Below are 13,821 nucleotides of genomic sequence, written 5' to 3'. Positions count from 1 at the left end.
CCATCCTAAAGGAGATCAGTCCTGCGTGTTCGTTGGAAGGACTGATGCTGAAGCTGAAACTCCAATACTTTGGCCACCTCATGCGAAGAGTTTACTCATTGGAAAAGATCCTGATGCTGGGAGGGATTGGGGGCAGAAGGAGAAGGGGACGACAGAGGATGAGATGGCTGGATGGCATCACCAACTCGATGGACATGAGTTTGGGTAAACTCCAGGAGTTGGTGATGGACAGGGAGGCCTAGCGTGCTGCGATTCATGGGGTTGCAAAGAATCGGACACGACTGAGCAACTGAACTGAACTGAACTGAATTGAATACTCTGTATAAAATATATAGCTAATGAGAACCTATTGCATAGCACAGGGAACTCTATTGAATGCTCTGTGATTACCTAAATGGGAAGGAAATCCAAAAAGAGGAGATATACGTATACATATAGCTGACTCATTTTACTGTACAGTGGAAACTAACACAACATTGTAAAGCAACTACATTCCAATAAAAATTAATTTTTAAAAAATGAACATAATTCTAGACTTGAGAATTCTTGTGAGGGAAACCTGGAATTCCTTAAGTATATAGAAATCCTAGACTTATACTTGAGTTGACTTTGATGTCTTGCAGGTTTTCAAGGACTCATAGGTGCCTGAAATTAAACTTCTGTGTGGAGTAGAGCCAAATCAAGGAGTTATCTCCCTCTGAGACTTGACTCTTAAATCAGCGTGTAGCATGCCTGACTTGCACAGAGTTTAGTTACAATGGTTCCTTCCCAATTTCAGGAATAATAAGGCAAGCACCGTTGTCTGTAGGTAGCCAGGCTGCCAGCCACTTCACAGATGAATGCTCTTTGGCCATGTGCCAGAGTTCTAGTTAGTACATGACTGGCAAGTACTAGCTTAATTCAGTACTTGCATTAATTCAATAAAAGCAGCATTGAAACATCCACAGGTTTGTTCTTTAGCTGCCATTTCAGTCAGTTATTTTTTGTTGTTGTTGCTTTTATAGTTTCAACCAGCTGTGTGTGGCATGAATTCATTTAGAAACCACAATCTTGAATGGCATTCCAAAGGCAAGAGTGGAAATGCCTAAACCTGGAAAATAAAGAATAGCATCCAGAATTGGCCATCAGACTGTAATTAGTGGAGCTGGAAGTTAGCCATGCCAAGGACTCTAAGCACCCTTGATGAAATGTCCAGGGACCTTTAGTTTTACGTGCTGAGTCTCTCGTTTTTTATTTTCTTCCTTCCTTAACTGTCAGACTTTTCTATTCTATTTGCACCCAAGTGCCATCTGTTACTCCTTTTCACATACTTTTCAAAGCTTTCTCTCACTCCTGCCCATTCTGCATACCTCACCATTATAATGTGGATAATTCTGCAGAGATTCCAATTAGTGTGTTGTTGGGCAGCTCAATACAGCCTCTTTGTTATTGAGAGGCATCTGCATTCTCTTCCTCTAGTTCTTGCTCCCGACGCGTCCTGCTGCTGGATCCTCAATACAAAGATGCTGTGCTTTTTTACTTCTGAAATGTGGCTGAGCATCCCTTCCTCTCATGTTTATATTACTCTCAGTTACTCTCGAGCTACAACTCCTTAAAAAAGAACATATCAAAACAAAACACTTTCTTCTTTAACCCACCAACAGGAGCCACTTATCTGCAATCCAAGTCGTACTCCTTTCAGATGCTAGGCCAATGCTTTATCTAGCTCCTCCACCAAGGAAACTTCATTTACGAAACTCCTCAATCCTGAGTGCAAGTTGACTCCCACTGGTCCTCCAGCCTGAGCAGACAACATCCAAGGGAGAGGCCTTGGTTGCACAAGCGCATCCTCCTCCACAAGTGGACTGTGGGGGAAGGGCAGGGTGTATTGAACTTCTGGTTTACCCTCTCTGCTTTCTGTTGGTCAGAGAAGTTGGCCACAACAAACTTGCGTTGGACTGAATATGACAGAACCTATTTAACATGAAGAGAGGAACTTTCCTCACTACACAGAATTCAGAAATTGGCTGACAGCAAAAAGGAGAATAAAAATCAGATATGTTGATTGAATTGCATTTGATGACATTATTAGGGATGGGACCATCAACTGATGGAAATAATAGAGGAAGAGGGACTGCTCAGACATCCCAGGAGCAACCTAGCTCTCCAATAAGGCATTTGCTTTATGTTTAAGTATCATTTCCACAGACTATAAAAGGGAACATCATTCTCTTTAATCAATTTCTAGTCAAGACAGCCATGTGGGCTTAGCTTGACCATACCTTTTAAAAGATGTGATTAAATATGAATAATTAGTCTCTCTTCTTTCCTTTCCTAGACATCATGGCATTAATATTGGCATTTAGTTTCCTTAAATTGCATTCTAAAGTCCACACCCACCACTGTTCCCTCCCCAGATGTCATTTCTGGAGCCTAGAATTTACAAGCCCCGCCCCCATCTCCTTTTCTATACACATATCTTCTTTTTAACTTGAATTTTTAACAAATTTAAAGTCATGATTATTTTTTAGTGTTTTTTTTTCATGTTTTCTGGCTTATTAAAGGATATGATAAAGGATACAGATAAACAACCAGATGAAGAGATGCACAGGCTGAGGTCTGAGAGGGTCCTGACGCAGGAGGTTTGTCCCTGTGGAGTTGCGAGGCATGACTCTTCCGCCGAGGATGTGTGGGAAGCTCCTCAACCCTGCATAAAGTCAAGATTATTATGGCATAACTTCTGGTTTTCAAATAAAACTCCTTTGAGTTTTGAAAAATGTATGTAATCATGTAACCACCACCACAATCAAGATATAAAATATTTCTATCAAGTAAAACTTTCCTCATGACCCTTTTAGTCAGTTTCCTCCCCCCATCCCCATCCTCTACAATTAATCTGATTTCTGTCCCTTTAGTTTTGTTTTTTCCAGAATGTCATATCAGTAGATTCATTAAGTATGTAGCCTTTTGTATCTGTCTTTTCTCATTTGGCACAATGTGTTTGCTATTTATCCATCTTGTTGCATGTGTTGATTGTTCATTGCTTTTTAATGCTGAGTAGAATTACATTGTGTAGATGCATTTTGCGATTACATTTGTTAGTTTGCTTTTCTTATCTTCAAAACTTGTGTGTGTGACAGTCAGGAGGCACTGTATTTACATCACAGTTGTATTTTTTTTTTGTTTTGTATTTCCTATCAGACATTATGGGAGAGAATCATCTTAGGATGCAATTTTAGGAAGTAAAATGCCAATATTAATGCCACAGTGTCTAGGAAAGGAAAGAAAAGAAACTGTTCATATTTATTCATATCTTTAAAAGGAATTTTCAATCTAAGCCCATGTGGCTTCCTTGACTAGAAGCTGAAAGAACAGGTATTTCTCTCACATAGTTACTTGAACTGGCCAGGCTGAAATGCCTGGATCCTAAATGCTACATAAATGACATTATATATTATATATACATATATACATATAAAATTATTTTCCCTATTAAGCAATTTGGCAGAATGTAAGCTGGGATTTTGTATGTATCTCAAACCCTAACATAATTTGGCCTCATAATATAGTACACAGAGAATGAATTTTAGAGTCTGGGCGGGACGTGGGTCCACATCTCCACTCCTGCTGTTTACTAGCTGTGCATTCTTGGGCCATTTCTTGACCTTGACCCTCTAAGAATAAGTTTGCTAACATCATAACAATAAGCTTCTAGACAACATAACAATAGCTCATAAAGTTGTTATGAGAAGCCAAAAGAAAATAAACAAAATAATAATACATGTGGCATGCCATACATTCTTAGCAATGGTAGGCAGTCAAATAGTTATCTCACTACCCTCTTTCAGTGGTATATATACATGTTAAATTTCTATAATAACTTAGGGCAACAAAAAGATTCTTTTTCCTTTAGATTCCAAGTAACTTATTTAAACTATTTTAAATGTAACTCCCACTGTAGTTGGCATTAACAAATGTGGGTTTTTTAGTTAAAAATAGGCACATTTTCTTTTTGCCACAGTTTATAGAACATATATCTATTGTTTTAAGTATGTAGAAATAGAAGCAGTTATGGTTTTGCTTCAAATTAAACTGCATGTCAGTGGATACAAAGCGATTTAGCAACCGTTTGATCTAATCTTTTCTAATCAGCATTAAAGCTTGTCACCTATCTTCTCCATCCACATGTTCATCTCTGTAGCCTACAGCCCAAAGATGATAAATACAGAAAGTTCTGATCCTTTGCTGCAATTACTGAGAGACAATAAGAGGAGCATATAAGGAAACCATACCTTGGGGGATGGGGTGGAAATAGACTAAAAACAAAAACGAAAGGCAACTTACATGCAATAGTATATCCATTGGGGGTATTGCAGGCTCAGTTCCAGACAACCACAATAAAGCAATATTGCAACAAAGCAAGTTACACAAACCTATTGGTTTCCCAGTGCATATACAAGGTATATTTAGACTGCACTATAGTTTATCAAGTGCACAATGCAATTATGTCTTAAAAACCTCCATGTTAAAAAAAACAACCTCCATGTACATACATTAATTAAAAAATATTTTATTGCTAAATACTGCTGCCCATCATCTGAGCCTTCAGCAAAACTTAGTAGTAACGTCAAAATGACTGGTCACAGATCACAACAAATAATAATGAAATTTTGAAATGTGGGAGTTACCAAGATGTGACATGGAGGCATGAAGTGACCAAATGCTGTTAGAAATATAGCACTGTAGACTCACTTGGCACAGGGGTGCCACAAACCTTCGATTTGTAAAAAAGCAGTACCTGTGAAGCACACTAAAGAGAAACACAATGAAATGAGATCTGCTTATAATATACTGAGTAGATGTGTGTAACTCTTGGGTTCTCAGCATGAGAGCAATTACAGAGGCATATAGTAAATGGATTGGAGTTTTATAATACGATGTCTCTGACTCAAGTCATGTTTAGACATGTGTAAATTTCCAGGCCTAAATCTCTCCTCTAATCTTCTGTGGGTCACTAGAATGTAGATCTCAGATATCAATTAGCAGCAAGACTTCTTCCTGTCCTCCTTTTCCTTTCCTCCTCTTACTACCATGGTGGTCCAGACTGCATAGTATGGTGCTCAGGTCATAGCTGGCTTCTGCTCCTGGTTCAGTTGGACTTAGTGGTGCTAGGGGCTTTCACTTCATGCCTTCAGTGGTAAAGAATCCACTTGCCAATTCAGGAGTCACAGGAGATGCAGGTTTGAGCTCCTGTTCTGAAAGATTCCCTGGAGGAGGAAATGGCAATCCATTCCAATATTCTTGCCAGGATAATCCACGGACAGAGGAGCCTGTTGGGCTACAGTCCATGGAGTCGCAAAGAGTCAGACATGACTGAACACTCAGGATTGTGTGGTGCTAGGATGGAGGAGGGTACTTCCCACCCTCCCCCCCACCCCGTACCCTCTTAGGGTTCACAGTCTGGGGCCCTGTGAATTTGACTGACAAAAGAGAAGACAACAAGGGGAAAAAAACCAAAAACAAGCAGAAGTTATAAATGTGTGCATGGAGCATATATATGGGAAACTGAGTGATGAGTAACTCAAAGATGTTGGTTCACAAACTGGTACCCATTTAGGAGGGCAAGAAGAGACCAAAGAAAGAGGCAGGTCACTTCAGATTAGTATGTGGCAGAAGCCGCTATGGAAAACAGTGTGGAGATTTCTTAAAAAACTGGAAATAGAACTGCCATATGACCCAGCAATCCCACTTCTGGGCATACACACTGAGGAAACCAGATCTGAAAGAGACACATGCACCCCAATGTTCATCGCAGCACTGTTTATAATAGCCAGGACATGGAAGCAACCTAGATGCCCATCATCAGATGAATGGATAAGGAAGCTGTGGTACATATACACCATGGAATATTACTCAGCCGTTAAAAAGAATTCATTTGAACCAGTTCTAATGAGATGGATGAAATTGGAGCCCATTATACAGAGTGAAGTAAGCCAGAAAGATAAAGAACATTACAGCATACTAACACATATATATGGAATTTAGAAAGATGGTAACGACAACCCTATATGCAGAACAGAAAAAGAGACACAGAAGTACAGAACAGACTTTTGAACTCTGTGGGAGAAGGTGAGGGTGGGATGTTTCAAAAGAACAGCATGTATATTATCTATGGTGAAACAGATCACCAGCCCAGGTGGGATGCATGAGACAAGTGCTCGGGCCTGGTGCACTGGGAAGACCCAGAGGAATCGGGTGGAGAGGGAGGTGGGAGGGGGGATCGGGATGGGGAATACGTGTAAATCTATGGCTGATTCATATCAATGTATGACAAAACCCACTGAAAAAATAAAGAAAGAAAGAAAAAAAAAAAGCAAGGGAACTTCCATTCAAGGCTTGTCTCCAGCCACTACAAGATGAGCCACTCCAAGATCCACACTCACCTGCCAGAATCTTGAAAGTTTATACAGAGGCCTTAACAAGATGCAGTCACACACACAGTCCAGTTGGTCTCAATGGGGTCTCATTACTCTCTCAAGGTTTGTCCCCAAAGTGGCTCCTAGTGTATAAATGGTGGGTGGAAGACACATTCCAAGTGGATGGGGTGAGGACCCTCCAGTTGCCTGGGTCCAGCTCAAGGACTAACCTGCTGGACCTGCTGGCTACATCTGCTGGATGACCTTCTTCAGCAGGCAGGGTGGTTAGAACATATACAGCATCTTAACAAAGCACAATAATTTGTAGAGAGATGACAAGACAAAGGAACACGTAGGTTAGGCGTTCATGGGCTGTAAGCTGTGGAAAGGTAAATATATGGGGAAGCGAATGACAGAAAAGGGCTAGTTACTAAGGCTTGTTATTAGATTTCTCTGGTGTCCTCTTTGAGTTGGTAAGTCTAGAGTTGTCTCTGGGGATTAAGAATTGTCCTGCACTTACTGTTAAAGAGCGAGGAAGGCAGCGTCTTTCTTGAGTCTGTTTATTCTCAGTTACTTTGGGCTCAGAATAACATTTATGTCCAAGTGGTATATTCTGTGTGGCCCACTCTGAACCCCTTCTGTGGCTTCCAACTTGTAGTCAGTCCCTCTTTTTCGTTCATAATCTGGTCATGTATTTGCAGAAATGAAGAAACAATCTACCACACCACTTGTGGAATAACATAGTCAAAATATATCAATGACACTATCTTTTACTCTATCCCTAGGGTGATACTGCCATTTGCCATTCTGCTCTATAATCCTTTTACTATGTCTCCCCATCCCCCACTCAGAGATTTAGAGCTGACACCTTCCTTTACTCAAATTAACATTTTCCCTTGAAAAACCTCTTGTTCTTTGGATTAATTTTGCACACCTGACATCTCCTGGGGATAGTTCCCCCCTGGGATGTTTCACAGCTCAAATAGATGTGTGGGTCTGTAAGACTAGCCCTTCAGACTCTGGGTCCTCAATTTAGCTTGCCTCCTACGAATGCCTCCTCCTTGCCCTCCACTTCTACACACAAATACACACACATGTGGGTATGCAAACACACACACCCCTACATAACTGTGGGGGTACTCTTTAAAATATTTTAATATTATTTAAAATTTTTTTTCAAAGTATAAATATGTGAAAGAAAAGAAAGAAGGAAAGTGAAGTCACTCAGTCGTGTCCAACTCTTTGGGACTCCATGGACTGTCATTTCCTTCTCCAGGGGATCTTCCTGACCCAGGGATCAAACCCAGGTATCCTGCATTGCAGGCAGACACTTTACGGTCTGAATCACCAATCATATAAGTTAAATATGTACAGTTCATGTATGTCAATTTCACCTCATGCAATTATCAAAGAAAAAACAAATATAATCACTATTATAATTTTCTACTTAAAAATTACATATATAAATATATGGCAGGGGTTTGTGCTAGGGTTGGAGCTGAGAGTTAGTCATATGTGTCATGTGGAATTAAGTAGTTGGGAAGGAGAAGGTGGAGAATGGAAAAGAACAGAAGCCAAAATTCAAGGAAGTACAGTGGAAAAAACACTGAGCCAGACTCAGAACCAAAGCCAAGGGTCAGGAGGAAACAGTGTTTCTGGATATAATGTGGTAATTTGTTTGAATGCCTTGAAACTCAGCTGCCCTGGATGCAAGTATGCACCCTGGGGAGGGGGAGGGAAATATGGCCACAGGTGAACCTCCTTGTTGGAGTAAAAGCCAGCCTTTCAGGGAGTCCATCTAAGACAATGTCAGACTGAGAGGAGGTTGCAGCCTCCTCATTTTAAAGCAGGTTCATAAGTTGATGTGTCTGCATGAAGTCTGAAGTTATCACAAGATCAGAAAGAGAAAGAGGGATCTATCTACACCCACTCGGTGGTTGAGGAGGGCGGGCACCAGTTCAAGCTGTGGGGGCCAGCAGCAATCATGACTGATCTTGGAGCACAGGCGTGCAAATCTCAGCCCAGGGACTCAAGAAGTGCCCTACATGTACAGGAGAGACTGGTGAGAGGAGAACATCTGGGCATTTGGATGAGTAGGATCTCACTGGTACTCAGAGACTGGCACACTAAGTTTCAGTTGACAGCCTCCGTGTACATGTTCTGGGCCGCAACTCGAAGAAGAAAAGGAATGGCCTTACCCTAGCATATCCTGTGAAAGTATGTAGTTCTAAGGGCTTGAAAAATGTTCAGTTCAGTTCAGGTCCGTCGCTCAGTCGTGTCCAGCTCCTTGCAACTCCATGGACTGCAGCATGCTAGGCCCCTCAACTTTAAACCTGGAAACATCTGCATTGACCTTAAGATTCAGAGGTTTCTGATGGTTTAAGCCACCTCCCATACCTTTATAAAGGGCTCTCCTGGTGGCTCAGTGGTAAAGAATCCACCAGCCAATGCAGGAAATGTGGATTCAATCCCTAGGTTGGGAAGATCCCCTGGTGAAGGAAATGGTAACCCACTCCAGTATTCTTGCTGAGAAATCCCATAGACAGAGGAGTCTGGTGGGCTACACAGTCCATGGGGTTGCAAAGACTCACAACTTAGTGACTAAACAAAACAAACAAAAAAAGGTTCATATTGAATCTAAAGAAAATGTACCCAAATGTTCTTTCATTCTGCTGAATGGCATCAACCAGAGTGCACTTCCATATCCTCTGCTCATATGCTTCATACAATTTCAGCTAGAGCAAGACTTTAAGGACAATATTTGGGAATGAGATCTCAAGCTCACTGAGGACAAGTAGTCAACATATTGGTTCTCACCAAGTACTGAGCCCATTAGTTTGCACATGGTAGGTGCTAAATAAGTATAAGTGAATGCATAAAAGTGAAGTTATTGCAAGATTCTCCACTTAATTCAGGTGAAGGATAATGTCAGAAACTGTAAGAATGTATAAGAGAGACAAATTCTGGGAGAAAATTAGACAGGGCCTTAGAGGCAAATAGTGGCTTCCTTGATAGCTCAGTTGGTAAAGAATCCACCTGCAAGGCAGGAGACCCCAGTTAAATTCTTGGGTTGGGAAGATCTGCTGGAGAAGGGATAGGTTACTCACTCCAGTATTCTTGGGCTTCCCTTGTGGCTCAGCTGGTAAAGAATCCATCTGCAATGCGGGAGACCTGGGTTTGATCCCAGGGTTGGGAGGATCCCCTGGAGAAGGGAAAGGCTGCTGCTGCTGCTAAGTCAATTTAGTCGTGTACAACTCTGTGCGACCCCTTAGACGGCAGCCCACCAGGCTCCTCTGCCCATGGGATTTTCCAGGCAAGAATACTGGAGTGGGTTGCCATTGCCTTCTCCAAGGGAAAAGCTACCCACTCCAGTATTCTGGCCTGGAGAACTCCATGGACTGCATAGTCCATGGGTTCACAAAGTCAGATATGACTGAGCGATTTTCACTTAAGTCTTGTAAGGCAGGAATATAGCTGTTGCTTTCTCATATAGTATACTAGAGGATGTAGAGGCAGAAAAGATTTAGATTAAGTGATTAAGACTGAGATTCCTGGCAAAACTTAAGTTCAAAATCTTTTTGAGGCTCTCCCATCTTCACTGATTTCATTCTTTTGATGTGTAAACAAAGTTCACTGGGCTGCCAGTCAGATAAATCCTAATGGCAAAATTGGCTCTGTTTGGCTTTTTGATGCTAAACATTTGAAATTTGTTTCCATCTAAAAAGGACTGACCCCAATCCAAATGGTACAAACAAAATTACTTCAAATAAAGCAGGAGTTAGTGTCACTCATAGGATGCACTAAGTTAAATTGCCTAATGGTTGGGAAAGCAGAGGTCTTGGCTTCAGAAAGGAATAACAACTACCTAAAGAATCAAAGATTGGCAGAGGACTTTAAGAAAAAAAGAATATCGTGAATGGTCTTATGAGAGTGTCAAGCTAAAGAAGACTCTGTATTGAGTAAAACTTAGGTCTAATAGAATGAAGACTAGAGATGGGTCATGGAAAGCTAATGATACTTGCTGGTCTAAGTTATTATTGTTGTTGTTTAGTTGCTTAGTCTCATTAGACTCTTTTGTGACCCCCATGGACTGTGTAGTCCAAGGGCTCCTCTGTCCATGGGCTTTCCCACACAAGAATACTGGAGTGGGTTACCATTTCCTTTTCCAGGGGATCTTCTCAACCCAGGGATCAAACCTGCATTGGTAGGTGGATTCTTTACCACTGAGCCACCAGGGAAGCCCAGGTTAAGTTATAGGGCACTGGAAATGATGAATAATTAAAGAGGAAGTCAGTCTACAGAGAGAAGAATGCAGGTACACACAGGAAGACAAAAGCAATGAATTCCCATATAATTCTCATTTAATTCCCAAAAAGCTGTTAAGTGAAGTGTCTTCTTATCTTCCCAGTCACCACGTTAGTCTCTAAAACCAGGCTGTACTTCTCATCTTTGTGTTCTCTGAAATTTCTTCATATTAGTTCAATTAATTCTTCTTTGACTTAGACTACGTAAGACTGATTTTTTCCCCCTCTAAGAAAAAGGCTGATTTCTAACTTAAACATCCAAGTTTTTCAGAGAGACCAGAACAGTTAGAGAACCATGCAGCTGGCTGGATCCATCACATGACGCCTTTCCTTAAAAGAACCTAAAGTATATATGAATAATATTTCCCCTTCATTGAGCTTTTCCATGTTCGAAGAGATAAACTTAACTTCTTCTTTTCTCTGGTTTACCTTAATGAAGATGTTAGTCATTAGTTGAGCAAATGTACAAGCCTTTATTGTGCATCAGCTCTATGACGGGCCCTGTTTTAAGGACTGTGAGTAAAAGAAGTTAATGAGACAAGTCCTCAAGGATCTCTCCTTGGAGAAATGTATACACCTTAAAGATAAGCTAGTGCTATGCATAGAAACCTCCTCAAACTATATAAAAAGAAAAAGATAAAACATTAGGAGAGTTGGACACTGGCAATTTCACAGGATGTACATTCTACCCACTGTTCCCTCAAGAGGAGCTGCTCCAAGCCTTGAGAGAGTAATGTGTTCCTGAGACCATGTGAACTGTACATGTGACTGAATGATACTAAAGGCCTCTGTATAAACTCTTCACCTTGCAGGAGGGCACAGGGACCCACTCATCTTGCTCAAGAAAAGCTTCATGAGCAAGTTCTCTTGTTTATTAAAACTGCCACCTACCAATCTCTATGGGCTTCCCAGGCGGTGCAGTGGTAAAGAATCTGCCTGCCAATGCAGGAGAAGAAAGAGAATCAAGGTTTGATCCCTGATTGGAAAGCTCTCCCAGAGGAGGAAATGGCAACCCATTCCAGTATTCTTGCCTGGGAAATTTCATGGACAAAGAAGCCTGGTGGGCTACACAGTCCATGGGATCACAAAAGAGTTGGACACAAGTGAGCACGCATGCACATTCCAATCTGCAGTGTTTGCATCTTTCCATCTTACCATTTCTTCCATCTCTCTTTGCCCTTTGTGTACTATCATGCATGTCCAGTTGAAGGGTTGGTGGTCCTATTCAGCCAACCAGCTCAGCACAAACTAGAGGCAGCTGACTCCAAGTGAAGTCCTTCTAAATGTAGTGTAAGTATTCCTTAGAAAATCTTCCAGGACCCTCCAGGTCTCATTCAGATGAGCCCCTCTGTGACCCTAAGCCACTCTCTGCCTGTACCTATTGGATGTTAAGAGGTTTTCCTGGTGGCTCAGACAGTCGAGTCTTCCTACAGTGTGGGAGACCCAGGTGGGATCCCTGGGTCAGGAAGATCCTCTGGAGAATGAAATGGCAACCCACTCCAGTATTCTTGCCTGGAAAATCCCATGGACGGAGGAGCCTAGCAAGCTACAGTTCATGGGTTCACAAAGAATCGGACACGAATGAGCGACTTCACTTCATTGGATGTTATCCTGTAAGCTGGTGGTTTACTTGCCTGTCTCCCCCACCACATACTCTGTGAAGGACCAATTTCAAGTTTCATCTATGTTACAAACCAGCACTAGAGTAGGAAAGTTCACTGATAATGGTTTCAGGCTTCACGCTGTGACTGTTACCAAAGCAGGTTCACCTTTCCCAACCCCTGGCAAGTCCAAAGATAGACGCCAAGGTCTGCACCACAGCAAGGGTTTATTTGCAAGGGAGCCAAGCAAGGAGATGAAAGAACAAATCTCAAGCCCATCTCCCTGAGGGCAAAAGGCGGGAGGTATTTACTGGATACGGATGAAGAAGCAGGAGGTGTGGGGAACATAGCGAAAGGTGATTGGAAAAAGGTGCGGTAATCATGGTTCTGTGCAGCTGTAATGAAGCTACAGACCTCTGCACCTTCAAAGGTCACCCAGGACACTTGGTTCAAGGATTGGTGGTCCTATCCAGTCTCAGCCAACTCAGCTCAAACTAGACACAGCTGACCCAAAAGTTTCTAGAAAACAACTCACTTAGGCAAACATGATTTAGGCTACATGGAGCTTGGAGGACATGCAAGTTTTAAAATGACTTTGATGAAGGAAGGCAGGGGAAATGGGATTTAACCCATGGTTTCATAATCAGTCTTTTCAAAACACCACTTGTTGAATTTTGGCGTAGTATCAGAAGAATATCCGCAATTATGTTTTATTTTTCCATCCCGGTATCTATGTGATGATGGGTTAATTCATATAACTTCACAAAAACTACCTCTCTACAACAGACTGAATGCAGAAGAAGATAAGAGAATTCAAGGGTTTATTTTTAAGTCAGATATTAAAAAGACTGGCATAAATGTAAAATAGTATCATTCATCTCATTAATTCTTTTATTTTGGGAAAGTTATTTTTCATAAAATGTATTATTTATGTTAACATGTAAAATTTTACTGTTATTTTAAGCTGAATTAAGACATGAGTATTGAAAATTTATCTGTCTCAATATTTTCCATGGTAAACACTGATAGAAACAATTCATATAAACAGAAGTTCTTTGGGATCCTCACTACTTTTTCTAGCTCTATTGAGGAATAATTAATTAAAACATTTATATATTTAAAATAGACAAATGAAGTTTTGATATGCATATACATTATTAGATAACTGCAACAAAACTGATTAACATATTCATAATATTATATATTTATTTTTTCTGTGTGTGGGGTAAGAACACCTAAGATCTATTCTCTTAGCAAATTTCAAGTATACAAGACAGTATTATTAGCTATAGGCACCATGATGTACATTAGGTCTCCAGAACTTAATCATGTTATAACTGAAAGTTTGTACCATTTGATCAACATCACCCCCTATTCCCCACACCCTAGTTCCTGGTAATCACCATTCTACTCTCTGTACAATAAGTTAACATTTTTAGGTCTCACATGTAAGTGAGATCATGCAGTATTTGCTTTTGTCTGGCTTATTTCACTTACTGTAAAGTCTTCTAGGTTCATCAT

Source organism: Cervus elaphus, chromosome 25, assembly GCF_910594005.1.
Source record: "Cervus elaphus chromosome 25, mCerEla1.1, whole genome shotgun sequence".
Classification (NCBI taxonomy): domain Eukaryota; kingdom Metazoa; phylum Chordata; class Mammalia; order Artiodactyla; family Cervidae; genus Cervus; species Cervus elaphus.
Note: the sequence above shows the minus strand (reverse complement) of the source record.